This window comes from Enhydra lutris, unplaced genomic scaffold (assembly GCF_002288905.1).
Source record: "Enhydra lutris kenyoni isolate GAN:26980312 unplaced genomic scaffold, ASM228890v2 scaffoldscaffold9, whole genome shotgun sequence".
NCBI classification, from domain to species: Eukaryota; Metazoa; Chordata; class Mammalia; order Carnivora; family Mustelidae; genus Enhydra; species Enhydra lutris.
This window is the reverse complement of record NW_019154093.1, coordinates 51,002,520-51,022,603: the sequence shown is the minus strand read 5'-3', so window position 1 is coordinate 51,022,603 and position 20,084 is coordinate 51,002,520.

The window sequence follows — 20,084 nt, the reverse complement described above, 5'->3', positions numbered from 1 at the left end:
ATTTGTTCTATTGTTTTTTTGGTTTCTATTTCATTGATTTCTGCTCTGATCTTTATGATTTCTCTTCTCCTGCTGGGTTTAGGGTTTCTTTCTTGTTCTTTCTCTAGCTCTTTTAGGTGTAGGGTTAGGTTGTGTACCTGAGACCTTTCTTGTTTCTTGAGAAAGGCTTGTACCGCTATATATTTTCCTCTCAGGACTGCCTTTGTTGTGTCCCACAGATTTTGAACCGTTGTGTTTTCATTATCATTTGTTTCCATGAATTTTTTCAATTCTTCTTTAATTTCCTGGTTGACCCATTCATTCTTTAGAAGGATGCTGTTTAGTCTCCATGTATTTGGGTTCTTTCCAAATTTCCTCTTGTGATTGAGTTCTAGCTTCAGAGCATTGTGGTCTGAAAATATGCAGGGAATGATCCCAATCTTTTGATACCGGTTGAGACCTGATTTAGGACTGAGAATGTGATCTATTCTGGAGAATGTTCCATGTGCACTAGAGAAGAATGTGTATTCTGTTGCTTTGGGATGAAATGTTCTGAATATATCTGTGATGTCCATCTGGTCCAGTGTGTCATTTAAGGCCTTGATTTCCTTGTTGATCTTTTGCTTGGATGATCTGTCCATTTCAGTGAGGGGAGTGTTAAAGTCCCCTACTATTATTGTATTATTGTCGATGTGTTTCTTTGATTTTGTTATTAATTGGTTTATATAGTTGGCTGCTCCCATGTTAGGGGCGTAGATATTTAAAATTGTTAGATATTCTTGTTGGACAGTTCCTTTGAGTATGATATAGTGTCCTTCCTCATCTCTTATTATAGTCTTTGGCTTAAAATCTAATTGATCTGATATAAGGATTGCCACTCCTGCTTTTTTCTGATGTCCATTAGCATGGTAAATTGTTTTCCACCCCCTCACTTTAAATCTGGAGGTGTCTTCAGGTTTAAGATGAGTTTCTTGTAGGCAACATATAGATGGGTTTTGTTTTTTTATCCATTCTGATACCCTGTGTCTTTTGATTGGGGCATTTAGCCCATTAACATTCAGGGTAAGTATTGAGAGATATGAATTTAGTGCCATTGTATTGCCTGTAAGGTGACTGTTATTGTATATTGTCTCTGTTTCTTTCTGATCTACTACTTTTAGGGTCTCTCTTTGCTTAGAGGACCCCTTTCAATATTTCCTGTAGAGCTGGTTTGGTATTTGCAAATTCTTTCAGTTTTTGTTTTCCTGGAAGCTTTTAATCTCTCCTTCTATTTTCAATGATAGCCTAGCTGGACATAGTATTCTTGGCTGCATGTTTTTCTCGTTTAGGACTCTGAATATATCATGCCAGCTCTTTCTGGCCTGCCAAGTCTCTGTGGATAAGTCTGCTGCCAATCTAATATTTTTACCATTGTACATTACAGACTTCTTTTCCCGGGCTGCTTTCAGGATCTTCTCTTTGTCACTAAGACTTGTAAATTTTACTATTAGGTGACGGGGTGTGGACCTATTCTTATTGATTTTGAGGGGGGTTCTCTGAACCTCCTGGATTTTGATGCTTGTTCCCTTTGCCATATTGGGGAAATTCTCTCCAATAATTCTCTCCAATATACCTTCTGCTCCCCTCTCTCTTTCCTCTTCTTCTGGAATCCCAATTATTCTAATGTTGTTTCGTCTTATGGTGTCACTTATCTCTTGAATTCTCCCCTCGTGGTCCAGTAGCTGTTTGTCCCTCTTTTGCTCAGCTTCTTTATTCTCTGTCATTTGGTCTTCTATATTGCTAATTCTTTCTTCTGCCTCATTTATCCTAGCAGTGAGAGCCTCCATTTTTTATTGCACCTCATTAATAGCTTTTTTTATTTCAACTTGGTTAGATTTTAGTTCTTTTATTTCTCCAGAAAGGGCTTTTATATCTCCCGAGAGGGTTTCTCTAATATCTTCCATGCCTTTTTCGAGCCCGGCTAGAACCTTGAGAATCATCATTCTGAACTCTAGATCTGACATATTACCAATGTCTGTATTGATTAGGTCCCTAGCCTTTGGTACTGCCTCTTGTTCTTTTTTTTTGTGGTGAATTTTTCCGCCTTGTCATTTTGTCCAGATAAGAGTAGATGAAGGAGCAAGTAAAATACTAAAAGGGTGGCAACAACCCCAGGAAAATATGCTTTAGCCAAATCAGAAGAGATCCCAAATAGTGAGGGGGGAGAAAGGGGATAAAAAGAGATTCAGAAAGAAGAAAAAAAAAAAAAAAAGAAAGAAACAAATAAAAAAAGAAAACCAATAAAGAAAAAATATAAAAAGGAAAAAATATATATATATTAGATAAACTAGTTAAAAAACGTTAAAAAAGAAAAGGGTAAAAGTTAAAAAAATTTAGCAGAAGAAAAATAAATTGAAAAAGAAAAAAAAATAAATTAACTGCAAGGCTAAAGAATCATGGGGAGAAAGCCATGAGTTCCGTGCTTTGCTTTCTCTTCCTTTGGAATTCCGCTGCTCTCCTTGGTATTGAAACTGCACTCCTTGGTAGGTGAACTTGGTCCTGGCTGGGCTTCTGGTTGATCTTCTGGGGGAGGGGCCTGTTGTAGTGATTCTCAAGTGTCTTTGCCCCAGGCGGAGTTGCACCGCCCTTACCAGGGGCCGGGCTGAGTAATCCGCTCGGGTTTGCTTTCTGGAGCTTCTGTTTCCTGATTGCTTTCCGTAGAGTTCCGGAGGGCGGGAATGAAGATGGCGGCCTCCTGGTCTCCGGCCCGGAGGAGCCGAGAGCCCGGGGCCCCACTCCTCAGTGCGCCCTCAGAGAACAGCGCCGATTTATTCCCGTCACCCTGCCTCCGGCCGCGCTCCGAGCTGACCAAGCCTGCGACCAGTTCAAGGTAACCCCGAGCTTAGAGCTTACTCCTCAGCTCTGTCTCTGTAGCCAGCTTCCCTGTTCTAATACCTGTAAGCTCTGCGACACTCAGACATCCCCGATCCTTCTGTGACCCTGCGGGACCTGAGGCTGCGCTGACCCTGCGTGGGCTTCACCCTGGTTAAGCCTCTGGAGCGATGTCCCTCAGCGGAACAGACTTTTAAAAGTCCCGATTTTGTGCTCCGTTGCTCCGCCGCTTGCCGGGAGCCGGCCCCTCCCCCCGCGGTCTATCTTCCCGTCGCTTTGGATTCACCTCTCTGCCAGTCCTACCTTGCAGAAAGTGGTTGATTTTCTGTTTCTAGAGTTGCTGTTCTTCTTCTCTTCGATCTCCCGTTGGATTTGTAGGTGTTTGCAATCTTTAGATAAGCTATCTAGCTGATCTCCCGCTACCTGAAGTAGTCTCAGCCTGCTACTTCTCCGCCATCTTGACTCCTCCCTCCAAAATTCAAGCTTTTTGCCTAAACTGTGTTTAGGGCCAGTCTTAGCTAAAGCATGGAATTTTCCCAGGTGCTCATAGCCTTGTTCAAGGCCCTTATCCTCTGCAGGCTCTCTGAGCCTCTGTGATGTCCCTACGCAGTTTATGTTCTCCCTCAGGATCACTTGAGAGGTTCCCTTCCTCCTAGAGCAATCAAAACCTCTCCCAGCTGCCATTCCTCCTTCAGCCCTCCATCTAGAATCTTACAGGAGAGATTTTTGAACAAACAAACCCTTGTGGATCTCCTTAAACCACAGCAAAATCACAATATTCCACTTTGGGGCATGGCCACTCTATAGATTTGTAATCATAGCGTATTTTTAAAACTAGAAAGAAACTTGCAGCTTTTCTATTTTTGTTTGCTTTTTTAAATTAGCATGATCTTTGCTTAAAAGAAACCTTATTTAGAAATCTAGCATATGAAACAAGTAAAAGTAGAGCTGTGCTAGACAGAAGGGCAACGGGTCCCCAGCCTCCTCCAACTTCTCCTTCTCACCCTCCTGTACACCCCCAGAGCTGCCCAGAGACACCACACAAACACTCTCCCACAAAAACCTCTGAAGACGGCCCGATTTGCTATAAGCAACTTGTCCAAGAGCTTTATTTTGTACTTCTTCCTGCCTTTGGAGGTCTGATCTGTGTCCTGATGAAATTGAGGCTGTTGCTTACCTGCCGCCAACTTACCTGGAGGGCAAGACACGAGCCCCCTGACAGCCAGAGGCTTAACAACCCTTCACCAGAGTGTCATGAGGCTAGGTTTGACGGATAAGGGTCCTTGAAACTATTCCAAGAGCCTGCACTCAAGTGCTAAGTTTTCTCTCATTACAACATTGCACTCTTAAAAATATTTAGCAAAAAATAGAAACTTGTGAAAATGTCCTCCTTTCCAGTGACTTTGGTGGGGAAGCACTTCCCTGTACTCACAAAGACACAAAACCTTTCTCATTCTCACTTCAGCTTCAGACCAGCAAAATCCAGCTGCATTTCCTTTTGTATTAATTACCTCTGTCCTCAGAGGAATCTGAGCTCATTTTCATTACTTTAATGGAAGTGGAGGGAGGATTGGCACGAAGCTACAGCGGTGATCGTGTTTGGAGAGGTCTGTGTTAGAGAAGAACAAATTGTTTTATTTACGTGGCCCACATGACAATTTAGGACATAGAAGATAATCAGGAAGGCTTGATGTTGGCAACTTCATTTAGTTTAGGTTCTGATTTTATTTTATTTTTCAAGGTTTTTATTTATTATTTGACAGAGAGACAGCGAGAGAGGGAACATAAGCAGGGGGAATGGGAGAGGGAGAGGGAAAAGCAAGTTCCCCGCCATCAGGGAGACCAATGTGGGGCTCGATCCCAAGACCTCGGAATCATGACCTGAGCCATAGGCAGTGGCTTAAGAACTGAGCCACCCAGGCGCCCCTAGGTTCTGATTTTTATTTTATTTTTTTTTCTAAATATTTTATTTATTTATTTGACAGAGATCACAAGTAGGCAGAGAGGCAGGCAGAGAGAGAGGAGGAAGCAGGCTCCCCACTGAGCAGAGAGCCCGATGCGGGGCTCGATCCCAGGACCCTGGGATCATGACCTGAGCCAAAGGCAGTGGCTTAACCACTGAGCCACCCAGGCGCCCCTAGGTTCTGATTTTTAAAATAAAACCCAATGTTTAACGGTGAGGGAAGAGGAAGGGTGCAATGAAGGCTTCTTTTTTTTCCCTTGCTGGTAATTAGATTTTGCTGTCCTGTTAGACCACACCTTTCTGGGGAGGCTGCGGGGTAGAGAGAAACACGTAAGCTTTCAAGTCCTTTATTCATTGCTTTTTTTGTCATTAATATATGTTCTCTCTTCCTGCCTTTTCTCCTTCTTTTCTTAATAACACGTGTTAATGCTCATCTCCTTCAGTTTATATTTGTAGTCTCACTGTCTGTCCCCTCAGTACTGCCCAGGGAGTCTTTTACAAATCTTTATTAGAAGATTTAGCAGGTTTGATTTTCTCTTTTCTCTTAAAGCAACTGTTCTAGCAGTAAAAACCTTTACCTGTCTCCTTAAACCCTCATCTCAATGTGGGCCTCCAGAAATAACCACCCCGGACCATCATTCACAAGTCATCTGCATATCCTCTCCTGCTGTCTGGCTGTCCCAGGAGTACATGTGTTCTACTCTGTTAAGACCCAACCTGTGGGACACCTGGGCGGCTTATTTGGTTAAGCATCTGCCGTTGGCTCAGGTCATGATCCCAGGGTCTTGGGATCGAGTCCTGCTTCAGGTTCCTTGCTCAGGGGGGAGCCTGCTTCTCCCTCTGCCTCTCCCCCTACTTGTGCTCTTTCTCTGACAAATCAATAAATATAATCTTTAAAAAAAAACATTAAAAAAGAAAAAGAAAACTCAGTCTATGCTCTTGATCCTTTCCCTTCCCAACTTCTCTTGAATCTGTCTGAACCACTCATTCTTCTGCCTTTCCCTCTTCGAGGGCTCTTCCTTATTATCCTCCAAATGTATTCAAGTCAGCTGGTCTTAGGGCAGTTTCTCCTGCCCCACTCTCTTCTGTGGGAACCACCCTTTCTCTCTTCTACTTCCCTATCAACTACTCATTGGGGGTCACCAGGGATCTGCTAAATAACAAAGCCAGTGGTTTCTCTAAGTTCTTAGACTTGGTGGTTTCCCTTTGGCTTTGGACACTGTTAACTTCTCCCTTCTTGACATTTTCTGCTCCTTTTGGTCAATCTGATAATAATTTCTCTTAGTTTTCCCCCCCAAAACTTTGAGGATTCTGTCTCAGTTTCCACTAATGCTTCCCCTTCTGCCCATTCTCTAATGATTGGTGATGTTCCCCAAGTTTCCATGCTCAGCCCTCTTCTCTTCATTCTCTATATTTTCTCTTTGGATGACCTCACCCACATCTATACCTTCAACTCCGACATATAGGCTGATGATTTTTAAGTCTATAACTTCATTTCCCAATTCCTCTCTGGTCTATTCCCACTGGTCATAGCTGACTGGATAGACTGCAGGTCCTTCAAATTCAACAGGGTGCGCCCTCCCCTCCATAATCTGCCCACCCTATCCCTGACACTTTTCAGCTTCAATGTCGGAGCTTTCAGTAATTTCCATGGTGAAAGAAACTAAAGCTTTGTGGATTTCACTTTCTTTCTCCCTCTCCTCTATTACGAGTAACTAGTGACAAGCAAAAATCACTAGTTAATATCATAAGCAATTTCTTGTCCCGAGCCTTTTCAGAAATTCAGATGGCCCCCAAACTGCTTAAATTATCAAGGTAAGAAAAGTATTACTTCCCAGGCTCACCCTGAATTAAAGAGATAAAACAAAGAAATAGCCCCAAGCAGAGAGAAATCTGACACCTGGTCATAATTTGCCTTTCCTGTCCTCAGATATAGCAGGAAAGAAACTATCCCGTATTGTTCCAGCAAGTTTGTAATATTCTTGAAATAACAATTTTGCAGGTAAAGTCCTAAGCTATTTACTAAACATGTCTACTCGCCTTTGTTTTGTTCTGCTTTTGTGGTTTTGTTTTAAATTGAAAACAACCACCACAAAAAAACAAAACAAAACAAAACAAAACAAAAAACAAAACCCAAAAAACAACCTGGCTTCTCGGCCAGCAGGGGGAGCACTACTACTTTGCTCTGGGAAGATTTTCACCAAGGCAACAACTATCTTTAATATAGACCACATCCTAGCAACAAGAAGGGAAAAAAAAAAAACCAACAACAACAATGAGACAATCAATACATTTGCTCCTTCGTGGTTGCAATTGTTAAAAATAGCTTTTTTTTTTTCCGCCTTTGTAATTCAATAGTGTTTGCTTAAGGAAAAGTCATCTGCTGTCTTTTCATCCTGTCTTGCCTTTTGGTCACATTCCAATTAGAGAGAGAGGGGTTTGTTTAATCCAGGAGCCAAGGTTTAAAATGGGTCACAGAGGCTAGTAGCACAGCACCTGGTCAGTATTTAGGCAGTGTCTCTGTGACACAGAAACAAAGACACTGATTTGCTCATTTTATTTAAACTGGTCAATGCAGTGAAAGAAATCTGTCAAACCGGGTTTCTGTTTAAAACGACCTTTTGTTTGAGTGAATTGATTCAAGGAGATGGCAAAGAGGACATGGTGTCCTTCTCACACTCCGCTGGAGGGAAGCCTATCAAGCCAGTGTGGCAGAACCATGAGAAGGAAGAGTCAGGAGACCAAGCTCTCATCTGGATTCTGCTCGTGACCACGGAGAAAATAGTTCACCTAACTCTTTGTACCGTGATTTCTGCTTTTAATAACATCACATACTTTTGTGATGAGGGAATGTTATAAAAGATTTGAAAACACCTCTAAAGATCAGGAAATAGCTATATAATAATTTACACAGAAGATCTAGTTTGACACGTCTGTGTGTATATAGGCTTAAATGCATATATATATAGTGCCTGTGTACCCCTTGTGTGTGTAAGTACATACACATATATATATACACGTGTGTGTATGTATATGTATATGTATTGCTAAATAGATCTCATTATATCTCTGTGAGATATACATAAAATCTATCTCTTTATACATATGCAATCTATACACAGAGGAGGTAAACAGGTAAGGAAAATTCTTTCTGAAAGTATTATGCTCTTTATAATAATTATTCCACCCACCCACTGAGAATAATAATAGCTTACAGGCAGAAATAATAAAGAATGCAGGACTCTTGATAATCAGTTACTTCTTAAAATTCTTATCTGGTGAGGAAAAGTTTGTATCTCCTATTTCCCATGTGCATTTTATAAGGAAAGAATTAGAGATGATGCTTTAACTAAAGCTTATAATATACACCCATTCTTATCTAATAATATACCTGATTAAACACATTGCCAGTTCGCTTTTCCTTCATCTTATTTGTACCCTGAATAGAAGCATGGCATCAAAATTTTTTGTAAGCATTTTGAGAGAACTAGATGACAAAAATATACATGATGCCGAATAAGGAGAAATCTAGTTAATTATGATAAAAAGTTTGCATTTTACTCACTTAGCTTCAAAAATGGCTGGGTTTATTTCAGTAGTAAATTTTTCTCCTTTTCCAAATGACAACAAATAATTTAACATATGACATTAAGACTGTTTTTTTAAAGATTTTACTTTTATTTATTTGACAGAGAGAGAGAGATCACAAGTAGGCAGAGAGGCAGGCAGAGAGAGAGGAAGGGAAGCAGGCTCCCCGCTGAGCAGAGAGTCCTAGGCGGGACTTGATCCCAGGACCCTGAGATCATGACCTGAGCCAAAGGCAGAGGTTTTAACCCACTGAGCCAGGTGCCCCAAGACTGTTATTTTTTAAGTACTGAATTTTAAAAGAAACAAATGGGATAGCTTTCACTTTTTTTTTAAAAGTTCAATTAGCCAACATATAGTACATCATTATGATAGTTTTCGTTTTTACCAATATAGTTTTCCATCACAGAATGCAATTTTATCTCTTTGATCTATGGCTGGTTAACTCAGAGGTTAACCTAACCTGTGAGGTTTATGTTTACTTCAACTACTGTGGCCACAGACCCATCTCTAGTACTAAGTATTCATTCATCCTACCAATTATTATCACTGTCAGATCTGAGACCAATGAAATGTCATCTGAAGAAGGCAAAACCATCTGCATCAGTAAGAGGAAATCAACTCCCGTTCCTTAACCTATCTCTAAGTGTTTTCAGTATCATCTTGGGACTGCTCATTCATAATTATATTTTTTATTTATGTAGTACTTAGGAAAGATGGTAAGTTGAAGAATTTTAGGTATTTAGTTGAACCCTGTAGGAAACCTGATATCATACCAAACAGAAAGCTGAAGTGCAGTGAAAAATACCCAGGGAGGGGAACTCAATATTCAGTTCAGTTTTTGAATCCAATTCTTTCCATTTATCACCTTTCAGCACTTAGACATGTCACTTAACATTTTCCAGCCTCTATTTCTTTATGGAACTGGAGAGAGAAATACCTATCTTGCAGTTTATGATAAGGATTAAATAAGATAATATATGTAGACTACTTAGCATAGGGCCTGCCCCAAAGTAGTACTCAGTAGCTAGCAGCTACCTTTATCCTTTTTGTCATTATTATGAACCCTACTGAAGAGGTGTTGTAAGAATTAAATGAATATGGGATATGGAATAAAATATATATGGAATATATTTTGTATAGCATTAAACATTACATTAATGGAAGATACTACTATCTCACTGGGAGGAAGTGATGCTAAGAAAAGTGAAATGATTTCTTTTTTCATTAATTTAGAATTTGCTTTGGCATGTTATTGTGTATTACGCACAAAATATTGAGATAGGCATCAAAAAGTCTTATATGGGACTTTATCTTCAGGGTCTGATGAAGTAGACCATGGCCCACCAACTCCCCCTTGTACAATAATTAGGATAACCTGTTACAAATGACAAAAATGACACTTTAAAGGCATCAGGTTGCTATGGAATCACTGAAGATTACATACACTAAAATTCCAGAGAGAGTAAGAATCATTTCTGTAGTGAGATGACACCACCTGATATTTTTTTCCCGAGGGCATTTGCTGTGTAGCGTGTTGGGTGAGGGGCCTGCTCACACAGAGAACCTCTGCAGGGGCAAAGAAAAACCAGTCAGGTTTTTAGCAGCTATAAAAGGATGATGTGACAAATAGGGATATGTGACAAATGAGAAGGAGACTCAAATGCATGACTGATTTCCCCCCTAACATATTTGCTGAATTTCGGTACTACATGGGAGGCTACAGACCTAGGATGAAATTCTAAAAGGCAGACTTCACTCACGGTGCTTAGGAAATAAAGACCCTCTGGAGACAACCTTGTTTCAAAATGCTTCTCATCTCTCCTTAATACATTTGCCAGATATTGAAGTTGTGACAGGTAGGTGGGCTGAAGAGTGGGCTGGAATTTCTGAAAGGCAGGGCTGGATCTCCTGCAATCTGTCAGGGCCAAGAAGCTGAAGACCCTTAGGCTCAGAAATTCAACCCCAAGACAGCCATGCCCTAGAAACAAGGGGCAGGGCAGAGGTAGAGCAAGTCTCAGGTAAATTGCAGTTCAGGCCCAGTACACCCCAGTTTCTCATGTAATGGAAGGAACCAAGCCCTTACTCTCTCTAACAAAGAAAAAGGGGGAACCTTCCCTGGTAGAGGGTAACATTCAGACTCCCTGTGATATTTTTATGTCTAATGTTTGGCATATGATATAAAATTAATAGACATATGATGAGCCAATGAAACATGGCTAATGACCAAGGATCAAGGCAGATAATAGAATTAGGCCCACTGATGATCTAAATGTTAAAAGAACTGTAAAATAACTCAGAGCACAAAGTGGAAGACAACGAAGGAACCAACCATTCCAGTATAGAATAATAAATTACTTATGATTGGGCTATGATTTGTGAGGGAGTGTCCTCAGTCAAGAGAAATTATCCTGTTTCTCTCTCATCCTTATGGAAGGTTGTGGTAAGAGTAGGAGAATTGTCTTTGGCTTACACAACAGAACCAGGACCTCATGTGCTGGACAGTGAGTGAGAATAAATCCAGATTACCAAATGCAAAATTCCAAAGAGAAGCCAAGCACAATAATACAGAAGTTTAGGAATCAAGACCTGAAATGTGAAGATGAGGACTGAGGCCCTATCCCAACCCAATGTGTAAGTAAAAGAGCACACAGGAGGCAGACTGGAGGGGATAAATAGGAGAGCTATTGAGGAAGCAGAATCAAGAGGAACTGATGATTATTTGGGTCAATGGAGGACGAAACGGAAAAATCTATGATGTCTCCAAAGTTGAGTGACTGGATGAGTGGTTCCCAAGCAGGGAAAAATGGAGGAGAAGCAGATCTGATGAGCAGAAGGGAGTCTTGAATATGGGACATTTTAAATGCCATTCCAATAGAGATGTTTATTGCACTATTTTACACATGCAGATGCATGTAAACACATACATACGTGAGAACTTTGTCAAAATATAGATGTGGGTGTCATCAAAGCAATAGTGGATAGGACTGCCCAGGGAGAATGTTTCAAGTGAAAAGAGATCCAGAGATAGGATCCTGAGAAATATGGACATTGAGGGGAAAAGGAAACTTGAAAGGAGACCCTGGCTGGACAGAGGTAGGAAGAAAATAAAGCAGAGCCATATCACAGGGACCTGGAGGAAAGCATGACTTAAGAAGGGGGCACAGTGAAATGTACAAATGAAAAGACATAAAAGATAAGATTAAAACTTTATTTTTATTTTATTTTATTTATATGAGACAGAGTGAGAGAGAGAGAGAGAGAGAGAGAGAGAGAAAGCACAAACAGGGAGGAGGGTCAGAGGGAGAGGAAGAACCAGACTCCTCACTGAGCAGGGAGCCCGATGCGGGACTCGTTCCCATCCTGGATCACGACCTGAGCTGAAGGCAGATGCTTAACCGACTGAGCCAGCCACATGCCCCAAGATTAAAACTCTAAATAGAGAGCACTGGACATTAGCAAGAGAAGATTCCTTGGACAAGTGGCCATGAGATTCAGACCATTTTTAAAAGTTACTGTAAAAGAAAGGAAAGGCATGGGTCAATTCTGGGAGGGGGTGGGGTGCTGTAGTTGTAGGGGCTGTAGGCAGGTTCTTTTGTTTGTTTTGTTTTCAAGGCAGGAGAGACTTGAACATGCTTGTATGCTGAAGAGAAAGATGTAGTAGAGAGCATGTGGCTGGAAACGTGGGGGTAGATAAATAATGGCATCAGGTCCTGGAAAAGGAAGGAATATATAGAATTTGATTTAAAAATAGGTATATAAGTGTACATATATTTATATATCAGTAAGACCATGTAAGAGAAAAATCAGTTCTCTCTGGATGGGATTTATTTAATATAATAACACAGAATATATCTAATATTTTAAGTGGAGATACTATTAATAGTCATATAGTGTAACCCAGACCTTAAGATTTTATTTTGAAAAGTGATTTTTCCAAAATGCTTTACTTCGCTTTCTTAAAAGCAAGTGTTCTGAACATAATTTGGCCTTTGCTTGATGATTCACTTTGAACATCAGTCATTGTCCAATGCAAAAAACCACCATGCCCTCAGGAACGTTTGAGGTCCTCAGGGCTATTAACCCAGTAATAAATGACTCCAGAAAGCTGTGAGTTTAGAGTGGTTCTGTCTTCCCACCCTGTCATTTGTCACTCCTCTGCCGTTGTCAGTGTGTCCTAACTCCCTGCTTTTCATATGTTGCCTTCGCTTTGTAGCCACGTGCTGGGTGGGGGCCCGAGAGCAGCTCTGACCAGTCCCAAAGTGCAGACACGGACCCGGGACAACTTGTCCAGCCTCTCAGGTGCCCTCACGCAGAGCCCTGGCCTGAAGGAGCTGGGCTTTCTGCCTTGGGGTCCCTGCCCGTTCTTCAGATGGGAGCTGAGGAAGCTGCCAGTCTGACTTCTTGGATAGAGAGACACAACTGGCAAGCCCTACAGCTTGGTTGAGCCTCCCCTTGGTCACCAGACACTCTTTTTTCTCCTGGAGATGTATAGACTTGAGTCATCGGGAGGCTCTCATTAAATCCTCATCTGCATATGGTCCTGAGCTACTGGGTACTGCTGTACATGAGTAGTGGAACTTGACTAGTGTCTTATTTCTGTTTTTGTTTTCCTGTCAATAAGGCCAAATTATTTTGTCCCTGGTAAAAGTGGCTACAGTTTTACAGCTTCCTTTTCCACTCCCTAGGAACTGGTTAACCCCAGATGGATTACCCCACAGGTAGAAGCTTTGTCTAACATCCCCCGTGGGAGGTATACCTCTTTCTTTGGTGTTCCTGCACACACGTGCACACAGAGGCAGCGACAGGCGATAACTAGGTCTGTACGCTGACATCCATATTAACTGTGGTTAATGGTTTCACTCTACTTTCTCTGGCTCCTTCCTCGTTCCCGAGGTCTCCCACGGACAAGAAGGACCTGGCACTGAAGGGTTGGTTCAGAATTATGAAGGAAACCATAATGTCACTCCAAAATATGCCATTTTGGCGAGAGGATTATTTCGAGCTAAGGGCACTTGAAAAACACCCACCTCATGAAGGGGGGCTCTGAATTTCCCTATTCTTCCTAAGAGCAGGAGATGAAACTCCTATGTGAAAGATGTCTTCTCTGTACCTGCAGGAAAGAAACATTCTTGTCACCAGAATCGGGTAATTGCAGCTGAGAGAATTCTGTACAAACAGACCTTGTTAAAATGACTCTTTTCTTCCTTCAGCTTCCCCATATTTTTAGTACCTTTTCCACAGTTGTCTCTAATGACCAACCTAGTATAAAAGCATTTAGGTTTTGCGACTTTTTTGGGTCTTCATTTCCTTACAAAGGCCTCTATGTTGCGTAAAACTTATGTTCAATAAAATCTGTATGATTTTCTCCTGTTTATTAGTTTTATGTCAGTTTAATTCTTGGACATAGCTGGAGACTCGAGGAGGGAAGAGGCAGAGTTTTTCCTGTCTTCAAATTACCTCAAGAAAATGATAGCTTTGCCTCTGGAGGAAGGGGCCAGATTTTTCTTATTGTCCTCTCCTTTAAAAAGTCTAGGAAAAATTCTAGATGCAGAGGCTTGTATAGTTGTCCATCAGGCACACACATATAGGTAGGATCACATTTTCAGAGGCCCATGTGATATAGTCAAGACCATTGGCATCAGCCGCTAGCAGGCTTCTCAGCAGTTGGTTGCCATTAAATTATCAATGGTGAATGTCGCTATCCAACGTTTATATGGTGAGACCCTTCCTATTAAGTGTGCAATGATCGTTGAGTCTCCAATAAGAAGATCCTAGGGGCTGAACAGGTGAAAATAGTTTTCTGTTTCTCTCTCACCAAAGCAATTTTTTCCCTTGGGTGTTATGTAATAAGCTCTGTGGGAGCGGTTGGTTATGGTGGTAAAACTTCCAAGTAGGAGAGTAAAAAATTAAAATCAGTAAGAACCTGTTAGACTTGATAAAAAAAGAGATACCATTTTTTTGTGTAAACAAAAATATATGAGTATATATAGATACATAGCAAATCATTTGAAAAAATGTACTTGAGAGTATTAGTAGCAGTTTTGTGTGGATGATGACAGAAGTACTTTGAAAAGTATTCACTGGCTCTATAAAGTATAATTTACATATACGCATATACGATACATTCAAAATACACTTATTTTAAGCATACAGCTTGAATTTTGAAATGTATACACATTTGTAATCACCATCACAATCAAGACAAACATGTGCATCTCCCTCTAGAAGATTTTTCATGCCCTTTCTAATCAATTCCACCTCCCCCAACCTCCAGACCCAGGCAATCTGTGATCTGCTCTTTTGCAGTACTTTGTACTTTCTTCCTTTTGTTTATCTGTGTATTGTAATATTCTTCAATGAACATGTACCTTTTTTTAACAAGAAAAAAATTATTTTAAAACTAAAACAAATGGGGGCACCTGGGTGGCTCAGTGGGTTAAGCCTCTGCCTTCAGCTCAGGTCATGATCTCAGGGTCCTGGGATTGAGCCCTACATCGGGATCTCTGCTAAGCAGGGAGCCTGCTTCCCCCCGTCTCTCTGCCGCCTCTCTGCCTACTTGTGATCACTCTCTCTCTTAAAAAAAAAAAAAAAACAAAAAAAAAACAAAAACTAAAACAAATGAGGGACACCTGGGTGGCTCAGTTGGTTAAGCCGCTGCCTTTGGCTCAAGTCATGATCCCAGGATCTTGGGATCAAGTCCCACATTGGGCTCCTTGCTCAGCAGGGAGCCTGCTTCTCTCTCTGCCTCTGCCTGCCACTCTGCCTGCTTGTGCTCACTCTCTCTCTGGCAAATACATAAATAAATAAAATCTTTAAAAAAAAAAACCTAAAACAATTGAAAACTATGAGAAAAAATAGAAAAGCAATGCAAAAATATATCTATAAGGTGAAATCATTTCAAAATTAATTGATGTATTTCTGAGTGAATTTCCTGAGTGAATTTCCATTTCCTCCATTGCTCCCTGACTCTAAGGGACCTCCCCCATCCACCCACCTATCAACACTCCCCCAAATCAGCAGCTCACCACCCCCTCATGAATCCATATCCTCTAGGGGTTATAACAATCTTCTCACTCAAAATGGAAAACAATGAGAGAGCCCCTTTTTTTTTCAGAAGGTTTTTACCTATGTGACATTCAGAGCAATTTATTGTTTATCCATCATTTAAATTACTCCTTTCCCTTCAATTCTGTTTAAATACCTCCCAGTCGTAGAGTGATAATTAAACATAGTGGAAGCTTCACACAGCCCAAACATCCAAAAAAAGATTGCCTTCCTTGGATGTTTCTCCTGCCAAACAACAGAAAACATTCTGAGGCTACTGGAAATGAAGAAAAACAGTGGTGAATGAACTAGACAGGATCTTGGAATTAGGTGAGTATAGTACTGACCGAGGAAGTCGGTGGCTTCCCTGCCTACAAATATGATGAAGGAGATCCAAGACTAGTTATCAGGTACACAGAGTGCTTCCATGGAAGCCAAAACAAATGATCAAATATTGAATGAACACCTGCCTGCCAAATATCCAGATACAAAGTCTTCCTTTGTACCAAAGTACCATGTACCCTTCAGATGATGTAGCCTAGAAACCCTGATGAGAACACACAGTTTTATTTAGCTAACATGGCCCTAAGGGAGTAGGGATGCAACGTACATTGCCTGCTTCCCTTGCCTAAGAATGTCACATAGTTTACTTTTCTAATTTCCTCCAGCTCACAGATGAGGGAAATGGAGGCTTGGAGGGTTTAAGTAAATCACCTGAGGCTGCATGGAAAGTGGCAGAACTGGAATTTAAATCTCCAAAGCCCTCACTCCTGAAGGGCCTCCTACCTGTTTGCTCTGCAAATAATGGCCACAGAACCCTGTAGTCATCCTGTTAATACTGCACTAAAAACATTTGCAAAGAATTTTCCTGGATGTTGGGAAGGTTGATGGCTGTACTTCCTCTTCTCTGAGAGCATTTCTTTCTTCCATTCATTTCCTCCCCATTCCTCAAGGGTGAAAAAAAGAAAAAAAAAAAAAAAAAAAAAAAGACTGGTTTTTATTTGTTTGTCTGTTTATTATTGAGAAAACACTATTACCGTGGAAAAAGGGAACAATTCAAATAAAGGGCATTCTGTGATCCTTTATTCTATTTATGCTAACCAGTGAGACTGATTTCCTCATGGAATCGAGTAGTTGGTAGAATGCACTACAGATGGAGGCTTTGCTTTTCCCTCAACCTTTCAATTAATATGATTAATTAATATAGTTAGTATTTGTTGTTCTGACAGTTTAAAATGGAAAACAGGGAAATTCTGTATGTGCTGGGTACTAAGTGTTTTACATAGATTTTCTTATTCCTCTTATTAACGTTCTTGTTCTTCAGTTTAGAAAGTGGCTTGGAGAGGTTAAATAATTTGTTCAAGGTCACACTGCTGGTAATTGCTCAAGATCGGCCCAGCCAGGTTTCAAACCCAGGCTGTGTGATTCCAGAGCTGTTACACTGTGCTGTGGCTAGTGTGTGGCTTCTGAAAGTCTTTTGTAAAGAGAAGTGTCACAAAGGGTGGGAAGAATGATACTAAGGGATGGGCTTTTAAAGTGATTAATTGGAAAAAAATACATTCGTTTGAATGTCTAAGTGCTGGCAAGATAGAGAAGAAATCATTTTAATCCCTTTGTGGTGCTGTCTCATATAGGTCTGGTCACATAAGGTTATAGCTGGTCTGGAAGGAGTATGACTCTAATAAGGTCATAGCCATATAGTCATAGAGGCTGCCTGTTTGTGATAGAGGACATCTTTTCTACTTGGCCGTGATCAGCTAGCCACCTGCAGGATACTGGTGACAAAGGAATTGAGCGAAAGAGTGTGTGCAAATCCATGACCATCCTTACACAAAGGCTTGTATTTATCTTGCCAGTGTTCAAAGATGGGATCTTTTATGGTACGTAAGCAAATATTTATTGAGTACCTAGTATATGTTGGGTTCCCATTATGGAAATAACTATAGTTATTATTAATTTAGAAGTGAAATTCTGGCAGCTTTTTTTTTTTTTTCTTTTTGAAATGCCTCTCACATTCATCTTTTCCTGGTTTTATTTGTTACTGTCTTAGGTCAGGACCTCTTATCTCCCATCAGGATTTTTGTCAGAGCCCCCTAAATGGAATAGAATAGAAAAAAATTGTTTTAGGATAGAAGGGACATCATTTAGTCTAAATCAGTTTCAAGGATCAGACCTTACCAGAAACTAACTCCCCTTAAATCATTGCCTTTATCATGATGTTTATCCATCTTCTCAAAAATTCCCAGGTTTTGTCCCTTGAGTTCAACTCATAGCTTGGCTGTGAGGTCCCAGCTTGCATTGTGGCCCTACTGTACGTGTCCAGTCTCATTTTTTCTCAAGTTCCTAAAGTACATCCTCTCCTTTGGGTAAGCCTAACTCCTTGTGGTTCTCTCCTCAGCTCTGCCTCTGAGACTTTGCTTATGCTATTCCTTTCTCCTAGAATATCTTTCTTTCTATTCCAACTGTTTAAATTTCACCTGTCCTTGAAGAGCCCTTGATGTCTATTTCTTCAATGAAATCTTCTTGACTGATCCAGTTTTCATTAGTTACCCCTCTCTGAACCAATAGTGAAATTTTCATGCATCCCACAATTTAGTGCTTAATTATAGAATTTAGGATTGAAGAGGACTTTAAGATCATCCAGTTCTACCTCCCAATCTATGTGTGACTCCCCTCTACCACAGCCTTCCCAACAAGCTTTTGCCCTTCACTCAAACACATATCTGGCAGATCTTGCCATCTATACATTCGTTCATTCAACTCATAGTTCCTGAACACCCAGTTTTCCAGGCAGGGCACAAGGTACTGGGAATCTGATGGTGAACAGGATGCAAAAATCTACTTTCTATCATGAAGATAATGTCCTACTGTGAGAAATACTAAAATAAAATAAATCAAAGGGTATGGCATTAGAGAGTGCCTGAAGATGCTAACTTAGGGTGACCAGAAGAAACCTTTTAGAAGAAATTACTTTAATGCCAATGGTCTTACTGATGAGAAGAGACTAGCCATGTATACAACTGTAAGAAAAGGTTTTCAGACAGCGGGAACACCAAGTGCATGCCTTGGGAAGTGGGGGTGAGTTTGGAGAGTTTGAGGAGGAGGAAGAATGGCAGTGGGTGAAGTGTAGTGAGTGGGTGGGAGGAAGATTGGAGAGTGGCTAGAGAGTTAGCCCGGGTTATAGCCTGTAGAGCTCATAGGTGATAGCAAGAGGTTTGGACAACACAGCTTGTATTTAAATTGAGCTGAATGTGGCTCACTCTATTCTATTCCTTTATTCTGGCTTTGCCTCTAGATGTTATGTAGAACAAATGTAGACCAATCTCCACAGAATAGTCTTTTATATATTTGAAAATATCTATCCTGTCCCCAGTGAGCCCTTTTAGGGATAGACATTTTCATTTCTTTCCACTGTTCTCTCCACTGTCTCAGGAGCCATACTATTCTGGCCAATTTCTTTTATTCGTCCTCCAATTTGTATTCCTCATAACAGTGATTATCTAGGTAACCAACACAGGATAGAGTATGTCTATTTCCTTCGTCTTTCTAATACGTATTACTCATACATCTCAAGATTGTATTAGCTTTTTCTTTTTCTTTTTTCAGCCATTTGCACTGTCCAGTCTTGTTGACTTTTTGCCTAAACCGCTGGATCATTTTCTGTAGCATTTGCTGCTAAACTGTACTTCTCCTCAACCTACACTTCTGTGATGGCCATTGTGCAGGTTTTTTTTTTTAATTCAAGGTCAGAGTCTTACATTTATAATTAATATATTTAGTATCACTTGATTTAATCCATTACACCAGCTTTCCAAGTTCCCTTGCAATGCAATTTCACCATCTGCTGGATCTGCTCTTCTCTTACCTGCTTGTCATATACCAATTTGATAAAGGTGTTTTCTGCATATTCACTGAAATCATCTAAAATGTTTATGAAACAGGGCTAAAGCCAGACTTAAGTATAAGATTTATAAAGGCAGAGATTGCCTGTTTTGTTTGTTGTTGTTCCTTTTGCTCATTATAGAGTCCAGTACAGAGTATGTTTGATGGATTAAATTGGAAAGAGTGCTTAGGTGTGACCCCAAGAGCCTCCTTTCAAACTGACACAAATCGACTCTTTGACTAATGCATAAGTTCACTGGACTGTACTCACATCACCCAGTGTTACTGTCTTGACCATAGGATATCAAGAGGAACATTTGTTTGTTGCTGCCCAAGGATACCATTACCTCTTACAACCTCATGATCCACTGGTTGTGTAACTCTTGTCAAAAAGGGAAACGAGGTAGTCAGAGATGCCTGACTTGCAGAGAACCTAGCTCATGCTCAGACCTGCAGATCGTCTCATTGATTGCTTGGTTAAATGCTTAAAAATCTGGCCCTTTTAAGATCCAGGCAGAATCGCCCTGGGAATTACATTTAAGAACACACCTACCATTCGATTTTGTAAATGAAAGTGACATTTGCCTGTCTTCTGTGTTTACTTAGTGATCTCTGGTCTTTCAGTAGTTTTCACTGTCATTTATTGAGCCTGGAAACATGAATTCACTGTGGGGAGCAGCGTGTTCTTTGAAGATTGCTTTGAGAGGACTTGATTTAGTTCTCTTTGACCAATTTTATTCCTACCTTTTTACTCTAA